Source organism: Zootermopsis nevadensis, unplaced genomic scaffold (assembly GCF_977971745.1).
Source record: "Zootermopsis nevadensis isolate Lab colony 2312 unplaced genomic scaffold, Znev_1.0 Znev_ptg000023l, whole genome shotgun sequence".
NCBI classification, from domain to species: domain Eukaryota; kingdom Metazoa; phylum Arthropoda; class Insecta; order Blattodea; family Termopsidae; genus Zootermopsis; species Zootermopsis nevadensis.
In genome coordinates this window covers 6,435,507-6,458,351 of record NW_028259155.1, presented here as the reverse complement: position 1 = coordinate 6,458,351, position 22,845 = coordinate 6,435,507, and the positions used below count along the sequence as shown (strand labels likewise).

The window sequence follows — 22,845 nt, the reverse complement described above, 5'->3', positions numbered from 1 at the left end:
TAGAACGCTGGCCTTGTAATCCTGGGGTCTCGGTTTCGATTCCCGGCGGTGCCCGAATTTATAACTTGTGTTGGGCAAGGCCGTGGTCTAGGCAACACGGAGTTTTCCTCCGGGGGCTTCCCCGGTTTCTCCGTGGCATCCCAACAATTACTCCGTTCACACACAGAAGAAGGCAATGGCAAACCACTTCTGGATCATCTGCCAACAACGTATATGAACAGGTCCCAGTCCGAGAAAAGGATGGAAGGATCCTGTTCATATGGACCCGTCGTCAGACAGAACACTAAATAATAATAAGATGAGGTGGTCTAGCGGTTAGAACGCTGGCCTTGTAATCTTGGGGTGTCGGGTTCGATTCCCGGCGGTGCCCGAATTTATAACTTGTGTTGGACAAGGCCGTGGTCTAGGCAACACGGAGTTTTCCTCCGGGGGCTTCCCCGGTTTCTCCATGGCATGCCAACAATTACTCCATTCACACACAGAAGAAGGCAATGGCAAACCACTTCTGGATCATCTGCCAAGAACGTATATGAACAGGTCCCAGTCCGAGAAAAGGATGGAAGGATCCTGTTCATATGGACCTGTCGTCAGACAGAACACTAAATAATAATAATAATAATTGTCATTTACTTCATTACACCAGTGATGCTAGTTAGGATAAAGGGCTTTAATGTGATTAAATTAAGCCTATAATGAAGTCCGTACAGGTAAAGAATTTTCTGATCCATTTTCTATTCAAAGTAGGCTCATACGAGGAGATGCTTTATCGCTGTTGCTTTTTAACTCTGATCCAGAACGTGCCCTCAGTACGGTCCAAAGAGAGAATGGAATTGAACGGGACACGACTTCTGGTCTGTGCTGTCACCCGATTACAGGACGAAATCATAACATACAGGTGGCCCATAAATCCTTTAAAAATGTGTCAAACTTCATATATTTGGGAACGACGTTAATGAAGCAGAGTAAATTCCAGGATACTTCCTACCATAGAGTTCAGATTAATTTTCTTCTCGTCTGATCCTTAAAATCGTAAAGACAGGAATAAACAGAACTATAATTCTTCCTGTTTTCTCACTTTGGGGGAAGAACACAGATTAAGGATATACTAAAACAATTTCTTGGGACATTATCTGGATCTGTGAGGGATGAAGTTCTCGGAAGTTTGAGAAAATTGTATAAAGAGGCTCTCCGTAGTAATTAAAAACAAAGCTGTCCCACTATACGCCATGTACGCGCTTGGGGGGAGGCTGATACAGGTCCTACTCATTCTTGACCTCGGCACTAGATGGGGGTGAGTGGTCAGCTTCACGCCCCGCCGTGCTTTATCCCCGGGAAAGGACCCCGGTACCCATTGGATAGGAGGCTGGGTGGGCCCCAGAGCCGGTCTGGAAGCTAGAGGAAAAATCCTCTGCCCCTGCCGGGGATCGAACCCCGGTCGTCCAGTCCGTAGTCAGCCACTATATTGGCTGAACTACCAAATATAATTAGGGCGATGAAATCAATGATGGGCAGAGCATGTAGCGCGCGCGATATTTTGGTTTGAAATCGTGAAAGGAAGAGTTCGCTTGGAAGGCTTAGGCGTATAAATATAATATTAAAATGGATTTTAGGGAAATGTTACCGGAACCCCTTCAAAGCCCGATTTCATTTTTCTCCGGCCCGAATAAAGCCCGATCTATTTACAATCTGCCCCTGTCAATAATGTCAATACCATTTCAATTCATAAATACTAGTTATCTTTAAATGAATTATTTAACGACGCTCTAAGAACATCTGAGGTAATTTTGGCGTCTGAGGAAAGGTAAAAATATATTTAATACCACCAAGTCAAGGCACAGGCTCGCACATAACTCTAGTACAGCTAGCAGTTCGGGCCAGCTTTACCCTCGCCGGAACTACTCAACTTCTGGACACACTAGCCAGCCACCGAAGACTTATAAATGAGTCCCATATTTTAAAACGTCGAGACATTTTATTGAAAAGTGTAACTATGTTATTATTACGAACACGGTCACATTTTTCTCACGATTTCTTTAAATATTTTTTGTTTTGTTTCTTGCATTTGTTAATTATTCACTTAAAATTATATTATTAAATTGGGCGATAAATATTCTTCATTTTACAGAGTTATACAATGTTACAAAATTATACGTGGGCCGTAGAAACGACATCGGAGAGCCACATGTGGCCTGCAGTCCAGGGGTTTTATAACCTCAGATTTTGTGCTGTTCGTCTTGTCGTAGATTTCACGAGGACAGATACGTGTATCTGAAGCTCAAATCATTCTGTAAGAACTACTTTAAACCACAGCATTTTACTTTTTCATAAAATCGATAAATAGAACTTATTTTTTCGTTTCAAAAAAAAATTTGGCTTTTGAATCCTGACTAGCACCTAGAGGCGTCATGCAATTTTTATACCTTTAAAAAAATTTGTGATATCTAAAAAATAATTCGATATAAAGTCCTACTATTATAATTAAAGTGTGAATTTCTAAATAATTATTCAGAAGACACGCGTCCTGTACTTTTACATAATAGCATGAATGCTCTATTTTATTTAACATTTATGACAGATTGAAATGATTTCTGAAAATATTTTCACTGTCTGAAAACGACTGTACTGTGATGTGGCATTATAGTTTCTCCGAAACGTTGGTATTTACATACTAGTCTACACGGCGTCACAACCCGCAAGATTGTCTGTCATCGACATAATTTTCGGGTACACGTGAATTATGTTGATTCTTTAAAACTATATTTTTCTTCAGCAACAACAGTTAAATACCATAACATATACAATTCGGATTTTGGTAACTTAATACAGTGTGTCCCAAAATATGTATACACATTACAGTGTATGTATGCATCATTTTTGGGTCACTCTGTATATATGAGATGGTGTTATTACAGATTAGTTGAGGAAAAGAGGTCTAGTTTATATAGTCGCTTAATGGAAGATATCTTAGAATTCTTAAACACAGTGTACGTGTACCTAGAAATACCTCGAAATGCGTAGAATATTTTGGAAATGACTGGGAAGTTCAAAGAACCAACTGTGGCGATTTGGGCACAGTCAGTGGAACTACGATAGTTTACAGCATCATAAAGTGTATCACACGAGTGCCGACCTCGCTGTATCAGTAGACACGATAGATGCGAGCTATTATCGACTAGGAGCACGAGACCGAATATGATCCTGACAGTGACTAGTTGAACGTCAGGCATTAATCCAGGGAATAATCACTTGTTCTTAGTGCTAAATGAATCTATCTTGTGTTAATAACCCACTGATTACGTAACAATATTGACCTTGAGATAGTTTTGAATGATTGTCACAGAGGGACACAGAATTCGGGTGCACCTTTGTCGATGTGGACTTCATTCAACTCCTGTGTTATCTGTAAAAACAAACAGGGCTCTGGTGAGTAGCGACATTTATAAATATTCTAGCGTTATTGGATATTTTATTTAAACGTTCAAACGATTTGTTATTGGTCACATGAATTGCATGCCACAAACTACCATATGTAATTGCAGCATGGCGGCTTATACATAAGTCGTGGACGTCAAAATATTAATTAGAGCTAAACAATTACAAGGCAGCCACAGTGTGGCTTCACATTAAATCAAATGAGATATAACTAACTAACTAACTAGATGGCATACCGAACCCGAAGGTTCATCACCGAATTAACCAAAGCCTTCCACTGGACCCTGTCTCAAATGAGATATACAGGGTTATTCATAATTCCTTGACATATTACAAAAAATCGCTGGATTTGAATGGTGCAATGGATGGTAATATAGGACATGCCGATAGAAAGACAAACTCATCAAGTTTATTTAACATACCTCATAAATGCTCAATAAACTTACGGTGCTCCGTTGGCCACCCCGATCACCTGACCTGACGCCATGTGATTTTTTCTTATTGGGTACGTTAAGAACCAGGTCTTTGTACCGCCTCTGCCACGGGATCTGCCTGAACTGAGAAAGACGAATCATCGCTGCCATCTCACAAATCGATCGTGACATGCTGCAGCGGGTGTGGGCAAAAATGGATTATCGGCTTAACGGTTGCCGCGTCACAAAGGGCGGACACACAGAGCATTTATGAGGTATGTAAAATAAACTTGGAGAGTTTCTCTTTCTATCGAAATGTCATATGTTACGATCCATTGCATCATTCAGGTCTAGTGATTTTTTGTAATGTATCAGGGAATTATGAATAACCCTGTATAAATAAGAAATCTAAATTTTCGACCCATATCAGTATAACAATATTAATAATTATTTCAGCTGAGGAATGTGGATTAAAATTCTACGACACTATAAGTACTTCCTGTTGTCATGCATTGACCATTTTTAGGCGCTGGTCAGTAGAGAGCCCGAAATACACCCGCAGGGTATGAGAAATTGTGCCGAGTTGGCATCCAGCCACATTTGTTAATTGGCAAAGTATGAGTTTTTCCCCTTTTGCCTGAACACCACGGAGACCTTGGGTGCTCTGCGTGATCTTAAGTCTGTTCACGTGCCCGCGATTTCTTGGTGCCAGATAAGCCAACTATCAGCATTTAAATTATAAGTGAAGAAATAAATTTTCAGAATTTTGTTAAAAGGCTATTGATCCGAACATGGTGTATAGCAAATTTATATTTACTGTAACTGAAGACAACCTGAAAATTAAAGTATACAAAACAGTAATCTTGCCTGTTGTTTTGTATGGGTGCGAAACATGGTCTCTCACTCTGAGGAAGGAACACAGATTGCAGGTGTTTGAGAACAGGGTGTTGAGGAGGATATTTGGGCCTAGGAGAGAAGACGATGGGGCGTGGAGAAAACTGCATAATGATGAGCTTAAAAATCTGTACTCCTCCCCCAATATTGTCAGGGTGATTAAGTCGAGAAGAATGAGATGGGCTGGGCATGTAGCGCGCATGGATGGGGCAAGAGGTGTGCACCGGGTATTGGTTGGGAAGCCTGAGGGGTAGAGACCACTGGTGAGACCTAGACGTAGATGGGAGGATAATCTCTGGGAGATAGGAGTTGAAGGAGACTGGATTTTGTTGGCCCAGGACAGGGTCCGGTGGAGGGCTTTGGTTAATTCGGTGATGAACATTCGGGTTCCGTAAGCCATCTGGTTGGTTGGGTCCACTATTTGGGAAGTCTGAGGGGAAGAGACCTCTGGAGAGACCTAGACGTAGATGGGATGATAATGTCAGGCGGGATCTATGGGAGATAGGAGTTGAAGGAGACTGGATTTTGTTGGCCCAGGACAGGGTCCGGTGGAGGGCTTTGGTTAGTTCGGTGATGAACCTTCGGGTTCTGTAAGCCATCCAGTTAGTTAGTTAGTAACTGAAGACACGTTAACATGGTGACGTTATTGCATTCCCTGTAAAATGTCTTGATTCTTCAATTAATTTGTCATTTTCAAACATAATTTCAAGTTGTTCAGTCACGTAATTGTCCGAAATGTTGAGAACAGGCTCACATTGCATAATTCGTTTAAATTTCCGTACAAATCTCTTCAGTGAATGAAATGTCTTTGAAAATATTACATTTTTCTTATGAAATCTAGTTTTATTTTTCCCACATGCCTCGGGAGTCTGTTTAGACAAGATGGAAGAAATTACCGAATTTATAACGAGCCACGGTTATATAAATAAGAGAGACTTATCGAAATTTTTGTTCCGATATCAGTCATTACGTGAGATTTTAAGTTTTCACGGAGGTAGGATGATTATGTTCTTCCTATGGGTTTTGGCGCCGTGTAGACTCGTCGGTAGATGTCAGCGTTTCTGATAAACATATTGTCTCAATCATCAGAACTGAATTAATTATGCTATGTTAATCAAAGCTAGGGGTCACAGTGGCCGCGCGGTCTGAGGCGTGGGCCTTGGTCGCTGGGACCGTGGGTTCGAATCCCACTCAGGCCATGGATGTTTGTCTGCGTTTTTCTGTGTTGTGCTGTCCTGTGTACAGGTAGAGGCCTTGCGACGGGCCGATCCTTCATCCAAGGAGTCCTACCAAATGTCTATAGATCAAAGCCAACGATAAATTTGGAACTCGCAGTGCTCAGGCACTTGAAGAACGGGTCGTTCCCAGTATCCAAGTAAGTAAGTAATCAAAGCTATTCTGATTAATACATAAAATCAAGTGTTCGTCTTTTTATGAAATTATTTGTGGACTTCAAGCTGAATACTAAGAAATCATAATAATCGTATTTAATTAACGTGCTGGTCAGAAATTTTAATATGAAATAGTGGTAGTGTTGTTAACGCCAAAGTGAAATACCGCTTCACTTACATAATATCACAGCTAATTCGCACTTGTGTCAGATCTTTGATAAAATACCAGGATGTTAGGGAATTTCAAATGTTAATTCCAGACTCAAAAACTGGATCCAAGAATCCGTCTCTTAAACGTCGATCCATTTTAATGGTGGTGAAATTAGTGCATCCATTGTATAGCAAATAAAGTGAACTTGTACAAAACTTTGTGAAGCACAAATTTTTATACATTTCAGGCCTTTTTTTTTCTATTTTAGTAAATGTTATATAGGAGTTCTAAATACATAAAATCAGAGATTATGTGCTACATAGCATCGAATTGCAGGATGATCGTGAAACATAAATTGGCAAGGATATGGAAAGAACTCCTGTGGACAGTTTTAAGGCAACCACTCAAAGGTTTCTCAAAATACCTGAGTTACTATATTTGGCCTCCGACCAAGAGTCGAACCTGGGCGGTGTCAGACACGAAGCAGGAGTGCTAAACACCCAACCGTCATGTTAGATTGTACTTATTTAGGTTAATATATCTTAAGAAGACATAACATGGCACTGATATCGAGATGAACTTCTTAAGATGTCAGAGGTTAGAGTTCGTTATGTTGTAGAACGCATCAGACTAGATTATATACAGCCTGATTTGCGTTAAAGTATTTTCAGTCATTCTAACAGCTAAACTTCATTTGATATTTTGGTACTCTGACGACCCGTCCTTAAAGTGCCTGAGCACTGCGGGTCCCAACTTTTCGTTGGTTTTGATCTATAGACATTTGGTAGGACTCCTTGGATGAAGGATCGGCCCGTCGCAAGGCCTCTACCTGTACACAGGACAGCACAACACAGAAAGACGCGGACAAACGTCCATGGCTTGAGTGGGACTCGAACCCACGGTCCCAGTGACAAAGTGGCACAAGGCCCATAACTCAGAACGCGCGGCCACTGCGACGGCAAACTTCATTTACATTACGTTCTAAACAATTATATACATACTAGCGTACAGCTGTAATCGATCTCTATTCCCCGAAAGTTGACTATCGATCTGACCATTCGATATATACACGTCACAATATTATAGAAAATATTATCCCGAAACTCGAATCCAAGACAGTTTTTATCTTTGTGAACTAATGTTCTGCAGCCTCCTCGAAGAAATAACACCTTTAGTCAAGGGCACCGTTCTTGCATCGTGCTTAGTTTCCGAGCTACAGAAAACATCTTCGCCCTGGAATCGAACCCATTGCAGTTTCTCGTGATTTTGAGCTTTGTTTCTGTAATCTCCTCTTCGAGGTGAACAACTTTGAATCCGGTGCCGTTCTTCTGTCGTGCTTAGTTTCCGAGCTATGTGAAGTTTCCTCACTGGGAATCGAACTCAGGACACATTTCTCGGAGTTTCGACCATACTGTGACCTCTTCTTCGTCTCATGGAGTAAGCATACCGATTTTTGGAGCAAATCCGTGTTTGTTTCCACACCAACGATTTTATTAAGTCTCTAGACGACGTACGTATTACGAAGTTTACATTTAACAAATTACCATCAGAAAATTCACGTACTTGATAAGTATATTTCATCTTCGTTGTTGAAAATGTTTGTTCTCGTAGCTTTTCTGAGTGGCTTGTAACGATTATTATGAATAAGGAAGATGTACGTGACACAAAGCCAGTTTTATTATCTTTGCGAATTGTAAAAGTCTAGTATTTTAGGTCTTTGCTTTATAGCCACAACAGTTTTGTTTTGACGCGTGCTAAATTGCTGGTATCTACGTCGGCGTCAAACAGTAGCGAGACGCTCTGCTCTGTAATGCCGTTCGAAAGTCGTACGTTCAGTGTGAGGAATGTACACCTGTAACAGTGACGTGAACACTAGTACAATGTTTTTTTCACTGGATAATAGCTGCTGTGCCGTCCCGTTGCATAAACCATGCCGTGACGATGGGAGCCAAAATGAGTATAGCAGTTGCGAGTGCACACGCCAAGAAAACAAACAACGAAGAGCCAAGCGGCTAAATGTTATTTTGAGGCATCAAATCGAGCGTTAATTTTGTCCGGTTTCTCTTCTATCAAAGTATGTAGCTTTCATGTATTTCTTTTTGTAAAGCATGAGTCTTCCTGAACAAAACTTTCATTATTGTTTTGTAGGACACTGTAGAGTTGAATATTTTCTGCGCCTTTACCCCACGACGAATACTTCACAAAATGTTCGTGTGTCTGACGTTAACCCTTTAAGACCCAGTGGTAACTATATATACCACCTGCTTCACACAGTTAATAACTCTGCGTTTTGTATGTACGGGTTTCGTATTGTTCTCAGTGTAAACAGGGATTATTTTCTTAAACAGCGTTAACCAGTCGATCTTTGTAATGGTGAAGTGTTGTGTTTACTTCGCGGTACGGGCTGATTTATTAAATAATATTTAGACGAGCTTCGGCTTCAAAGGTTAAACAGGACTTTCCATATCATCATCGTGTAGGTGTTTATACATGCATTTTTTTGTAGTTCCAAAGTTCTCCATAGACTTGTCTGCTGTGATCTGTTTTGGTCTTTTAACGTTGAATAACGTTTATAAAATCACGGTTACACTCGACTGAAACTGTAAGATGCAAGGTAACGCTGGTGTGTAACTTCTTCAAACGCCAATAACTCGAGACCTATGTAAGATACAGAATATAAACCTATATGTAAATTAAAGAGTAAATAAAGGGCTTTTTCTACATGATGTTTACTTTATTCTATAATGCATATTTTACACGCTGTTGAAATAATTACCCAAAACATGTAATAACTATACCCTCGTTCCTTCAACCGCTTGGCACGTCTAAAGCGTAAGAGTTAGATCTGGACATATTGCGAGTGAAATACGTAAATAAACACAAGCTTTTCAAATTTGCAAAAAGATTTCAGCTAACTCTTACGGTTTACGAGTTTGGGCCATTTATTTCGTAACAAAGAACGGTTCTAGAGTGGGTGTGTTGAGTACATGACGCAACACGTAGATAAGCTGTCGGCTAGAAGTAAGCGTGCCGAATACATGAGACAATATAGAAAAAGAAAGCTTTTAGAAAATCCTGACAATGAAATATGTACTACAAACGTACCTAAACGGGCAAAATCAAATGCTGAACGACAGCGTAACTTTAAAGAGCGTCACAAAAATCGAAGAGTACAATTCAATTCTGAATACACGCGTGAATATAGAAAACGTAGGTTAGAACAGCAAAGAACTGATGCTTGTACATCAAATGAAGCCCCTCGTATAGTAAATGTATCGCATAACATTCAGGCAGATGAATACATTGAAAAAGAATTTGAGGGTAACCCTGCGACTTATGCGATAGGTTTTGGTTTTTGAATGACATAAAGCCCGTTAGGTCAAAACATGAAGATATTTTGTCTAAAAGAGTTTCCAGACAAAGACGTGGCACAGTTTAAGGCCTGCATAACGTGCATGTTAACGTTAGACAAAAATCGAATACCTAAACTTTCAAGCAGTAACGGATTCTCATATCCTCCTTATCCAACTCATTTACCTCATTTAGACTGTATAAGCGAAAGACTAGTTGCCCCTAGACTCCCGTTTATGCAAATCAGAAGATTGAGACACCAGACGGGGGGTTATAGTCGGCACAGTAGTTTTTGACCGGTGGAGAAGCTAGCGGAGCTGGCGGACGGGTCTAGTCTGTGTACCTGAGGTGGCACGGTCAGCGTATTTCTTTTGTTTGGGCGTTCAGTCCGAGACTCGCTCCTAGCCTTCCCCTTGAAAATTCCACCGGCCAAAAACTACGGCGCCGACTATACGTCATTGTGGGACAAATCATAAACGTACCCGTAGATGTAACTAATATGGTTACTACTCTACCCAGACAATTAGATGATGATGACTACAGTTTCAATGTACATCTGAAGAGAAACTGGATTCACAAGTCCACTTACTTGGAAGGTTATGTGAATAAGGGAACGGTAAAACGATGGTTGGAGTACTTGATACAAACACCACTCTACAATTGATCAAGACTTTTTAACTGTTCATATGCCTGAGGAAAGATTCAATATTGAGGAAATGAATGAAAAAGCAAGCGATATTGAATGGCTCCTATCACAACACACAAAATATTTGGAGATAGCCCCCGGTCAGCACAACAAACCTCTAAGTATTATATACGACGAGTATGTCGAAGAATTGAATTTAAGGAAACAGTAAAAGTAACTCCTTTCATGATGGCGACTAGTGAAATTCGTAGGAAAGAACGTAGGGGAGTTACACCTCAACACATTCTATATATATGGCTATGAAAATCTTAAGATTGCGAGTATCCGATGGACTGTATGCTACTTTCAGACGTATAGGTGAAACTGTACAATATGTAAACGTATACATTAATGTGTAAATAAAATTTTATTTCAGTACAAATATACTTCTACAGTTAAACGTTATTCAACGTTAAATAGGAAACCGTGGTTCCACTGTCAATTTTTTTCTACACTTTATTCTCACAGATTTATTTTTTTTAAAACTGAATATATTTGCAGTTAAGTAAAACGTTCTGAACTTTACAATTCTCACTTTGTCGTAAGGAATTTCGGGTAAATATACAACCCTAACATTCATTTATATCCTGTAACAAGTAATTATATTTCATTGTAAACAAATGTAATTATACCATTTAGTAATTACTTTCTTCTGCAAAATTCAGCTAACGTAGACTTGTGCGCCTGAAAGTTGTTGAACAGAACTTCACAATTTTGTATACGACACTGAAAATTTTGTGATATGTTCATGATTTATCATCACGACAAATTTAACGTGTCTGTCTGCAGCGATTCGTAAATTTCTACCAAACTGAAACAAAAATAATGAAGTTCTATAAATTCTTATTCGTTTTGCGACAAGACCTGTTGGTTGGAGGATTATATCAACGAAAGCCTCTGCAATCACAAGGAAACAGAGGATAATACAGGAAATGGTGGACAAACATCCACTTCTAGAAAAACATTCGTATATTTCCAGTGGCAGAAGACACCACACGCATTACACCAGGCTGCTACAAATAGTTGTTTGTTCTTTGGAGATACAGCAGAACCTCAAACTTCGAACACAATTCGTTCCAGGAGACGGTTCGACTTTCAAGTTGTTCGACTTTTGAGTTAAATTTTCCCATAAGAAATGATGTAAATTGAATTAATCCGTTGCAGACCCCCAAAATTTACCCAATATAAAACATTTTAAGTGCCAAATGATAAAGCAAGTATATTTAACTTCAATAATTGAAAGTTTTTATTTATAATAGTATATACATAAAGAATATTGTAAATAATAATAGTAGGAGGGATATTACTGTTCACTGGAGGGTTCATTAACATTACCACCACTTGATTTTTATTTGGAGAGAAACTTGTCTAACGTCATTTGTGTTCTCTATTTTTTAAACTTTTTCTGAAATGTCGCATTACATTGTCCATTGCCCCGCTTAGCGATAAGGTCCTTTTTCATTTCTACCGTAGGAATTAGGATTTTTCTCTTAGGCTTTTCACCTCTTTGTTGTCATTATGAATGGGTACTATTAAAGATAATATAAAAATAATCCAAATTAATAAATAAATAAAACGCTTAAAAAAATAGACTGAATTTGCGAGATGCTCGCTGAACAGGCCATAGGAGAACTGACCAAGCGACTGCGCGTGCGACCACGTGTTTCTTTGTTCGACTTTCGAGTTTTCGTTCGAGTTTCAAAACCGGATTTTCCTCGAATTTTTTGTTCGACTTTCGAGTTTTCGTTCGAGTTTCAAAACCGGATTTCCTGGAATTTCTTGTACGACTTTCGAGTTTTCGTTCGAGTTTCAAAACCGAATTTTCCTCGAATATTTTGTTCGAACATCAAACCGTTCGAAGTTCGAGGGTCCACTGTACTTCACAACGCAGTTGTAGCAATGTGTGCCACTGGGGACCACAATGCACTTCGTCTAAATGGGAAAACGGGAAAACCTTACCAATCCTCGCAGTTCCCGCTGTGACTGCATGACACGTGTTTTCGGCAACGCCCATGAATGTCAGTCAGAGGTTCAAAGTTCTCCAACTACACACGATCGTACAGAGTCCTATAAACGGAGGAAGTTAACTATTGGCGAGGTCCTCGATTCAGGCCTCGGCTGTGTATGAGAAGTCCTAATTTATATCTTTAAAGATCTTTGTTTTCTTAAAGCTGTTTCTTTCTCTCAAGGCGAATAACGTGATCGTGTGTTGAAATAGACCACGCACGACTGATTTCTTCCTTCCAAATCCCTTCCATTTCAACAAACATTGTCATAGTTTTGCCTCATTCAGCTCCAAATAACAAATGCGACATAATAAACCCATTGAACACGGTACTTGTTGAGAAGCTGACAGTCGCTACGTGAACAAATTTCTCAGCTTTTATGTACCTGACACAGAGATGTTAAATAACGTACTAAGTAACATCTTCAATATTTGAAGTCTGTATCCGTTTTATCCAAAGTACATTCAAAACTAAATCTACGTAATTTATGAAGGGAGGCTTAGTAACTCATGAATAAGGTCCCCATTACTAATCTAGGGGTCACAGTGGTCACTGGGACCGTGGGTTCGAATCCCACTCAAGCCATGGATGTTTTTCTGTGTTGTGCTGTCCTGTGTACAGGTTGAGGCCTTGCGACGGGCCGATCCCTCGTCCAGGGTATCCTACCAAATGTCTATAGATCAAAACCGACGAAACGTTGGGACCCGCAGTTCTCAAGCACTTGAAGAACGGGTCATCCCAATATTACTAATCTACCCGTTTTATTTAACGCACATTATGACAGTTTCGCGTCATTGAACGCTAAATAACTTGTGCAACTGATACAGAGTTTATCATACGAATTAACTAGTGCGTATCGTTTTACTCTGTGTTATACTGAAACGTAATTCTTTATTAATGAACTAAACTTTTACGTAACACATTAACTCGCGCAGCCGCAGAACAGACTTCCTCTCTCTCTCTCTCGATACGAAATGCGGAACGCGATCAAAGGACAGACAGTTGCGTAATTTGGTGTCTTCCTGAAGATGACGATATAAGTACATCGTATTATTTATACTGTGGCAGCATTTCGGCGCAAGACGACTCCTAATTCACTACGAGTGTTAATTTGCCAGTTTATGCAATTACCGATTTTTCCAGTTTAATATCCCCCGAAAATATGAACTGATCCTATCTACTTTAAATTTTAGAACACTTTATTCCAGACGACGACATCTCGATGCGTTATTTCTTGTTAATGTCTTTAAGGGCAAAGTAAATTGTCATTCCATTATGGACGCTGTTGGTTTACGTGTGCCGGCGAGGCAAATAAGAGAATTTTCTACTTTTAATGTGAGCAGTGCACTAAGACATAGTCCTTCAGCGAGGTGCGTCATCGCTGCAAATGACGTATGTAAATCTTTGGACGTATTTGGCATAAACATTGTCTCCCTTGAGGACACGTTCTCAATAAGGGAAATGATCTAGATAGGTGTCTCATAGATGATCTAGCTTCGTTATCTGTATTTTTATATTTGTTTAACGTTTTACAATTATATTAGTGTTCCCTATGTGGATTATTGGTTTTTATTTATATTTCTTCATTTATTTTGCTTTGTGTTAATATTGTTTCTATTTTGGGTTTGCCTGTACTTGGCAGTTATATTTAATACTGTACATGTATAAGATTAGTTAATCCGTTTGTGTACTATTTTTCATTATTATTTCGCTATTATTGTATGTATTATCAGTGTTTGCCTGTTATTGGCTTCTTGCTGTTGGCAAACACGTAAATAAATTAATTGAATTGAATTGAATTCCCTCTCCCTGACTTATGCCATGTGTTCATTCCTAATTTGTATCATGTAGATATTTATCCACGGTTCAGTGTTTACGTCTTTTGTCAGATCGTTCGAACGATTATCGATCTTGATTATCGACAAGATTTGGCAACATTCCTAAAGAGGGATAAAACTACATTAAAAAACGTTCTGGCCTCTTTGTGACAAGAATTATAAAGATAATACGCAAATCCATGTCATAAATATGACCTACCAGAGATAAGAGATTTCCTCACAGTCTTTTACATTCTTTCTATGTATACGCCAAGTGACAACGTTAAGATGGCTGTCTTCTGCAATGTCGTACCGTGCGACCTGCTAATTATAGCCGACGTTTCAGAGGAGTTTACTGCATTCATCTGTAGGATTATCACTCAACACCCTCACGACGGAGACAGTAAAATCCTCCGAAACGTCGGTTATTATCTACGAAACCACAGGCTGTCAAATAAAACTGTGATGGTATGTAAGTAACATCACAGTAATGGGATAGTGGTCTTGTGTAAATGGCTGATATAATTACCCGTGATTATGTTTCGAACGTCACCAGATATAACGGAGATGAGGTTACCAGTCATGCTTTGTATAAACGGGGTCTCCGGTTCGAATATCGCTACGACCATTTCATTTCACGTTATAATCTTTCTGACATTCGATGTTGTATGAGATTTGCAGTCCAGAAAACGTACTTAAAGGACCAAAAAAATTAACTACCGTTATTTTTAAATTCAGAATGGCTATTATGGAAGACGATACAGAATTTAATAACCATTTAACTGGATGTGATTAAAGAAAATGTCTAATTAGATAGCTCGGTCAGCAAAACTATTTGCTGTAAGATAGGACATCGATTCGCGATTATTTATATGTGATATGCAGGTACTTTCTAAAAAACATTGCTGAATCTTTATATTCATATGACATAAATTGAGAATAAACTTACAGCTTCTTATTAATATGTGATCAAATGATAATTACATTGTATTTCCGTGTCCAATGTCAGACGCCAGAAGGATCTTGTTAAGAAAAACACAGTGATTTCTCATTTATCGTGCCCAGACGGGTTTGTAATTTATATTGATCAAAACGATAATTTGTGACTAAAAGTTTATATTTGTTATTTCAGTGATCTACTTTTGTAGCGTCCTGACGTACGCTAATATTTTATTACGGACGTCAGTTGATGTGGAATTCAAAATCGATGACTGAAACTTTCGTATCGATATTGAATCGTAATTATAATTCAATTCTGAAGGTTTGTGACGATGGTGCGTTGTTGAAGAAAACTACTGTTCCGGAGTAGGACTGTCCCTCTCCTTTCGAGTTTTATAAAAAAAAATTACCTCTGTTAAGTTAATTTAACTTCACAAAAATTTCCATCTGTCTCCATTAACTTTCATTGCGCTGACAAGTTTCTATTCAAGCCATAATTTATTTTCTCATTCAAAAATGTCATATTCTGTTATTCTTGGCAGGGCAGTAGAATAGAATTTGCGCCTTAGGTGAGCCAATTAACTTCCGAAGACTATATTGTGCATAGCATGAATAAAAAAATTTCATTTGTAATTTAATACTCAGTTCACATGACAAAGAATAATAATGTTATCGGTATTAAATGTACAGCGTCATTGTCCTGCACTGTACAGATTATGTACTAAAAGAAACACACATTTGAATTTATAACCTCTAAAATAAGTAGGGTACTTGTGGGTTATCGGGACACAAAACGGTGGAGACAAACGAATGTTTCATTGTAGAAGTACCTGACCGTTCGTTCACAACAGTAACTTATGTCATTTACCCACATACATTAACCTAACCTAACCTAACCTAACCTAAGCTAACCTAACCTAAGCTAACCTAAGCTAACCTAACCTAACCTATTTTTAAAGCGATGTGTCCCGAAAACCCACAAGTACCATAAGTAGGACACAGGAAAAATGTGGATATATGATATTAAGGCGATTATTTGTTACTCATTTTCCGAATCATGTGAACAAAGCCAGTTGTCTGTTAAGAAATAACAGCGAGGTCCAAAGAAACCGTACAAATCCATAAAAAAATTAAGGTTAAGTAATGCCAAATAAAAAAGATGGCATCGGAAATTGTCGTGATTGGTTCCAGCTGTTCATCGCAAAATCGATACTTGATCATTACTTTCATTTGTAAATAATCTGGAAGACTACGTTCATCAATAGACACGTGCGGTTTATGAATCTTTCTTAATCCCTGTCATAAATTAATTTTCACAGAGCAAAAAGAAATTTGCCTCCATAATTTCAATATTTATTTATCTCTGAATTTATATTTCAACTTATAACATCTATTCACACTTCTTGTATAATTTTATTATTATATATTTTTATTATTGATGAATAAATTAATGTCATCATTATTGTTATTACAGTACTGTAGTATTTATTTTTGTGTTCGCCTGAACAGGTCACGTCATTTTATTAACAGAATTGAAATATTAATGCTATTTCGTTCTCTATTTTATTTTATTTCCTTCAACCGAATCTGTAACTGATTCCTGAAGCTGGCGAGTAAACACGTTAAAACAAGGAACTGAGTAGAAATTATTATTTATTGCATGTTTCCTCGTCTGACATCTCTTTATAACAAGGATATCCACATGAATCAGGAAGTTCCTCGTTTTTTGGAAAATAGTATTTGTTCACTCAGGTAGGAACAGCATTACTATATTTCATTTGCTGACCTGGTTTTTGCGAGTCCTCACTGCTCTGAAATCCAAATTCACACAACACTTTTCACACTCGTTTCTAGTGGCAGACTAACGGCAGATCGTGGGACTCGCTCGCTGTCGCTTTGCTGCTGTTTCCTCCCCTCCCCTCCCCTCTCCTTACTACACACTCGCATCATTATTGCAATGTCCCCCCTCCCCCACCAATGGAGGGGAATTACATCGCGCGACTCCCACACACCGCGTCCTTACTATAAAATTAATCCACGTCCCCCGTCCCATCACACAACACCCCGGAAAAAAAATTCAGCCTTTGAAGTTCTAAGTCTTGTTTTTTATCTGGTCATTTCACGATTCTGTATCAACCGCTAAGATCATGTTTCATCCAGTGAGACATGATTATAATGTGGAAGAATGCGAGAAGAACTGGTTGCAGCCTTTTGTGTCATAGCACAGCTCCGTCTACGCTGAGTGGTCCTTTGTCTCGGACAGCCGACAGTGGGTTATAATCAGGCTACCCCTTCATTGTAAGCATCTGTCATATTACAAAGTATTACAAATAACCTTAGTCTTGGATTCTTTAGGACATGCAAATAACGTTATTTGTGACTTAGATTAATCTTAGAGAAATGGACTGCGAAGGTGTGGACTGATTTATATTGTCTCACGACGAGGTCCAATGACAGGAAACTGGTTTGACATCTGTAAACTTTCAAAAAGTTAATTTATGTTGTAGAGATTGGCATTATTTTCGGTAGAGACTGAATAATTAAGAACTATTCTTAAATATAATATAAATATTTTAAATATTATATTTGTTTTAATATTATTTATATGAGACTCGGCTTCAAAGGGTTAATTAAGGCCTGAGGTGACGATGTTAATAAAAAGTGTATTTTAAATTTAAGAAACTTTTAATAGTTTATGTTAATATAGTATTGTAAAAAAAAACATACGTTCTACCGCACGTGTAAATTTTAGTCGGTCTCCAAATGTAGTGCAGATTTGAGGTTCTCACGACAATGAGGATGATGGAGGCAGCAAGGACTTCTGAAACGTTGGTAAACGTCTATCAGTCTACACGGCGCTAAAACCCTAGAAGACAGTCATCTGCAGAATTAGTTTTGTTGATAGTAAGCGAAACCGGAACACGCCGGCAAATATAGATCAAAACCCTGCAGAATTATATTTCATTGAAATCCATTCAACCATTCTCGTGATGTTACGTACGGACAGACGGACAGGCGTTCCGCATAAATGCAGACGTACACGAAAAAATTAGTTAGTCGTTATTCCACCAGAGTTGCCTTGCTTCAGCGAATATTCTGCTATGTAAAAAAAACATTTCATGCTTACAGCAAATGTTAATGTTAGAATTGTGTCTCTTACACTCCTGCTTCGTATTCGGGAGGTCCCGGTTTCATTCCTCGGCGCGAGGATTAGGTGTTTCGTGGTTTTCCTCCAGGAAAATTCCGTGATAGTACCTTAAATTAGGCCACGACCTCTTCATTATTTACTATCATTCTCTCTATTAATAAATGAAACAGAGCGATCATTGATGTTCGCATTAAACGTATGTGTACACGCTGTATAATAATTACCGATATAATTTCATTTCTGCTTTGTATTTGGAAAGGACCAGGTAAAACTACGCCCCCAGAGAGTGGTCAACCTCAGTACCTTAAATTAGGCCACGACCGCTTCCTTATAGATCTATAGCAATTAATTACTAATGAAACGTTCTGTCATTTATAGACTAAGCTTAAATATAGAAATCAAGTAAATTTAAAAAAAAATGCACCTATCATGTTTGGTAAATTCATATGGATCCTTGGCCGCAATTATAAATTTAAGCATTTTTTAATTAATTCCATGAGTTATTGTCACTCGATTAACTAATTCCAGCGAGATGACATAATCATTCACTTCTACCAAGGTACAGAACGTTGCGTGGCTTGAAATTACAGCGTCTTTTGTTTTTTTTAGTTGGCTGCATTCATATGGATATTCCATTTGGCTAGCGTTCATGCATTTCAACACAACTTACGCTGACGAGTGTTTATTAAAACAACTAGACAGTTCTGGTATTCTGTTGTTTTTTCTCTCTCTTAATAACTGTAGTGCCCGTTTCTGAAAACTGTGTGTCAGAGCTATCTTTGGAATACGAAACATATACAGGGTGAGTCAAAAGTATGTTTACAAACTTCGTGTGCGTGTTCCAGAATCAAAAATAAGGGGAAATGTTCCTATGAACTTGGGGTCGCAAATGTTTTATTTTCGAAATAATAGCCAAAAATAAGTTTCGATGAATTTGACTTTATATCAAAATGAATCTAGCTTCCAGCAAAAATTTTCGATTAACGTTTGGGCAGGAATTGTTGGCGACATGCTTATTGGTCCACACATGCTTCGATCGCGTCTAAGAGAACCTTCATATCGGTGGTTCTTAAGAAGACACTTGCCACGTCTCCTTGAAGATGTACCACTGAATACAAGAAGACAAATGTGGTTTATGCACGACAGAGCCCCAGAACACTTCTCCCGGCGCGTCAGATATCATCTTAATGAACAGTACCCTCAGCCCAGTAGAATGGCCACCGAGGTCACCGGACCTGACTCCATTGGACTTTTATCTGTGGGGGTCACTTGAAGTCCGTCGTTTATGCAACACCCATAAACAATGACGACGACCTATGGGAACGTGTGCAGATGATTCGAGGAAACCCTGGAGTGTACGAACGAATTCGTCAGTAATGTGTACGTCGTGCTCGAGCATGTGTGAAGAATGAAGGAACAATCTTTCAGCATCTGTTATAAAGAAACATCCCTGTCCTTATACTTGGCAATAAAGACATACAATGAAAATTAATTTTAGCTATTATTTCGAAAATGAAACATTTGGGACCCCATGTTCATAGGAATTTTTTTCCTAATTTTGATCCAGGAACACGCACACAAAGTTTGTAAAGATACTTTTGACTTACCCTGTATAATTGGACTCTATACCAGTCCGGACCAGAAAGTAGGGACAAGTCCAAGCGCGTTTTTCAAATAATTCTTGTTTAATAACTGACTGTCAGTTGCGTAGGTGAAAGAGACAGCTTCGAATGTAACATTTATTGTAGATGACGAATCAGAATGGACAGTACATGAACTATTTATAGACTTCAAGAAAGCCTACGAGTCAGTTTGCTTGAATTTGATTTGGTCTCTCACTTTGAGGGAGGAACACAGATTGAGGGTCTCTGAGAACAGAGTGTTGAGGAGGATATTTGTGCCTAAAAGGGAGGGAGACGGATTATGGATATAATTGCATAATTATGAGCTTCGTGGCCTGTAATCATCACCTGATATCAGGGTAATTAAATCGAGGATTATGAGGTTGGCGAGACATGTGGCACGCGTGGGGGAAGGGTATTTACAAGATATTGGTTAAAGGCCTGAGGCGAGGAAACCTCTGGGAAGATCTAGGCGTAGGTTGGAGGATAATATTAAGAGAGATAGGGAGATAGAAACTGATGTATTGAACTTTATGCATCTAGCTCAGGATAGAGTCCGGTGGTGGGCTTTTGTGAGCACGGCGATGAACTGAGGAAATCAATGAAAAACTGATAAGTGTATTCAGTGTCCAGCCAGGGATTCTAACTTGGAACCTCTCGAATACGACACCGGTACTCTGGACCAGTGGTTTCCAAACTAGGTTACTTGCCCCGAAACTGAACTACCATCCGATGAAGTTGTCATTTTTCTTATTTAAAGTAAAGTAAAGTTTGTCCCGCTATACGCCATGTAGGCGCTTGGGGTGAGAGGAGGTATAGCTCCTCTCTTCCTTGACCTCGGCACTAGATGGGGGTGAGTGGTCAGCATCACGCCCCGGCCGGCTTTACCCCCGGGAAAGGACCCCGGTACCCATTGTAGAGGAGGCTGGGTGGGCCCCAGAGCCGGTCTGAACGCAGAGGCTAGAGGAAAAATCCTCTGTCCCCGTCGGGGATCGAACCCCGGTCTCCCAGCCCGTAGCTAGTCACTATACTGACTGAGCTATCCCGGCTCATATTTACCTTAACAAAATCCATAAAACGCAGTCCATATGTCTTAATATAGACAGTTTTAGAAATAACTTTATTTACAATAAAAGTGACCTCTCGCACTTTTATGGTTCGTGGCGTTGTTAAAGGTTTAAGCCTGTTAGCAAGACGTGCATTGTGTAAGTGCATGGAAATCGATTCGTGGCTCATATAGCAATCTAAAGCGTTGAGAAGTGATATCGATACTTTGGGCGTAACAAAGTCTACAGTACGTGGTTCTCCTACAGTAGAAGGGAGAACATTCAAAGAGACTTCGTGACATTCTGTTTTACTTATCATTTCGTACGTGGAAACAGTTTTCCCAGTTGTTGTGAACAACACTTCCAATGCAAGAAATTTTCGTAGGTACTTAACAACAAAACATTAATTAATCTGTTGTCAATAAACAATTACAATTTAAAAATAGTTAATAGTCAAAAATAAGAAGCCTCATGGCGTCGGAGATATGTTATTCCTTCTAGCAGCCATGAAATTGTGTGCTGAATTAACAGCAAACTGCATTCCTAGAGAGGGTTCAGCATTACGTGACCTTGAGCCAAAGTTCCACTGTGCACTACAAGAGGCGGTGAAAATCATGAACTATGAAAAAGCTCGCCCATTAAATACTTTGCTTATTTGCAGTTTTGTACGTGGAAATGCACGCAGTCACAAGTCGCTTATCTTGCATTCGGAGGTCAAGTGGTTATCGAGACATACAATTTCTCAAACATTAACTGAGCTGCAAAATGAAGTACTCAGTTCTTACAGAACCCTGTCGTGGGCCAACAAAATCCAGTCTCCTTCAACTCCTATCTCCCATAGATCCCGCCTGACATTATCCTCCCATCTACGTCTAGGTCTCTCCAGAGGTCTCTTCCCCTCAGACTTCCCAAACAGTGGACCCAACCAACCAGATGGCTTACGGAACTCGAAGGTTCATCACCGAATTAACCAAAGCCCTCCACCGGACCCTGTCCTGGGCCAACAAAATCCAGTCTCCTTCAACTCCTATCTCCCATAGATCCCGCCTGAGATTATCCTCCCATCTACGTCTAGGTCTCCCCAGCGGTCTCTTCCCCTCAGGCTTCCCAAATAGTGGACCCAACCAACCAGATGGCTTACGGAACCGGAAGGTTCATCACCGAATTAACCAAAGCCCTCCACCGGACCCTGTCCTGGGCCAACAAAATCCAGTCTCCTTCAACTCCTATCTCCCATAGATCCCGCTTGAGATTATCCTCCCATCTACGTCTAGGTCTCCCCAGTGGTCTCTTCCCCTCAGGCTTCCCAACCAATACCCGGTGCACACCTCTTGTCCCATCCATTCGTGCTAATGCCCTGCCCATCTCATTCTTCTCGACTTAATCACCGTGACAATATTGGGGGTGGAGTACAGATTTTAAGTTCGTCATTGTGCAGTTTTCTCCAGGCCCCATCGTCTTCTCTCCTAGGCCCAAATATCCTCCTCAACACCCGATTCTCAAACACCTGCAATCTGTGTTCCTCCCTCTGAGTGAGAGACCATGTTTCGCACCCATACAAAACAACAGGCAAGATTATTGTTTTGTATACTTTAATTTTCAGGTTCTTAGAAATCAGACGAGAAGACAAAATATTTTGAACTGAGAAGTAGCAAGCATTTCCGGAATTTAATCTCCTCCTAACTTCCTCATGAGCGTCATTTTGATTTGTTATTGTTGTTCCCAGATATTTGAACTGTGTTTGAAGAATAGCTTTCCAGAATTAACCGTACAGTAACAAGAATGGATGCAAATTCCATTTCCAGTCACAATCGGTTAAATCCAAATAATCCCTCATGGAACTTCCCAGTTCCTCCTGGCAAATACCGGAATCACTCACTCACGGTCTCTGTGGAGCAGGAAATTCTTTGAAGATCCGATTGTAAACTCCTCTTTTCGTTTTCTTTACAG

At 39.5% G+C, this 22,845-nt stretch overlaps 1 protein-coding gene and 1 long non-coding RNA gene across 3 annotated transcripts in view; one reads left to right on the top strand and one right to left on the bottom strand.

Annotated features, from left to right (window-relative positions):
- LOC110834598 (uncharacterized) overlaps positions 1–22,845 on the top strand; it is an 82,339-nt gene that overhangs the window by 9,672 nt on the left and 49,822 nt on the right. The gene's annotated exons all lie outside the window — the stretch shown is intronic.
- The window catches only part of Eaat1 (Excitatory amino acid transporter 1), a 77,151-nt gene that overhangs the window by 26,803 nt on the left and 27,503 nt on the right, over positions 1–22,845 (bottom strand). Inside the window, exon 1 of one of the 2 annotated variants that reach the window (XM_022073936.2) lies at positions 16,866–16,991. The exons of the other annotated variant lie outside the window; for it this stretch is intronic. The gene's annotated coding sequence lies outside the window, so the exon portion shown is untranslated. Of the gene's footprint in view, positions 1–16,865; positions 16,992–22,845 lie in introns of those variants that run through there. 2 annotated transcript variants of the gene reach the window in all.